We start from the raw sequence: 591 nt of genomic DNA, 5'->3' as shown, positions 1-591 counted from the left end.
TGCACCCCCTGCTTTTTACTTTATTTATTTTTAAAAATAAATCTATCTATCTATCTATTTATTTTTGGCTGCACTGGGTCTTTGTTGCTGTGCACGGGCTTTCTCTAGTTGCAGCGAGCGGGGGCTACTCTGTTGCGGTGCGCAGGCTTCTCACTGCAGTGGCTTCTCTTGCTGCGGAGCACGGGCTCTAGGCACATGGGCTTCAGTAGTTGTGGCTCACGGGCTCTAGTATGCAGGCTCAGTAGTTGTGGCGCACGGGCTTAGTTGCTCTGCGGCATGTGGGATCTTCCCAGACTAGGGCTCGAACTCGTGTCCCCTGCATTGGCAGGTAGATTCTTAAACACTGTGCCACCAGGGAAGTCCCTCCTGCTCTTTGATGAGTTTTTTGGGTTTTTTTTTGCAGTACACGGGCCTCTCACCGTTGTGGCCTCTTCCGTTGCAGAGCACAGGCTCCGGACACGCAGGCTCAGCGGCCATGGCTCATGGGCCCAGCCGCTCCACGGCATGTGGGATCTTCCCAGACCGGGGCACGAACCCGTGTCCCCTGCATCGGCAGGTGGACTCTCAACCACTGCGCCACCAGGGAAGCCC

General features: G+C 55.7%; 1 protein-coding gene across 2 annotated transcripts in view; it reads right to left on the bottom strand.

Annotated features, from left to right (window-relative positions):
- Positions 1-591, bottom strand: part of R3HDM2 (R3H domain containing 2) — a 44,422-nt gene that overhangs the window by 12,452 nt on the left and 31,379 nt on the right. The window lies entirely within an intron of this gene.

Source organism: Lipotes vexillifer, unplaced genomic scaffold (genome assembly GCF_000442215.2).
Source record: "Lipotes vexillifer unplaced genomic scaffold, Lipotes_vexillifer_v1.1 scaffold387, whole genome shotgun sequence".
NCBI lineage: Eukaryota > Metazoa > Chordata > Mammalia > Artiodactyla > Lipotidae > Lipotes > Lipotes vexillifer.
This window is presented reverse-complemented; position numbering and strand designations above follow the sequence as displayed.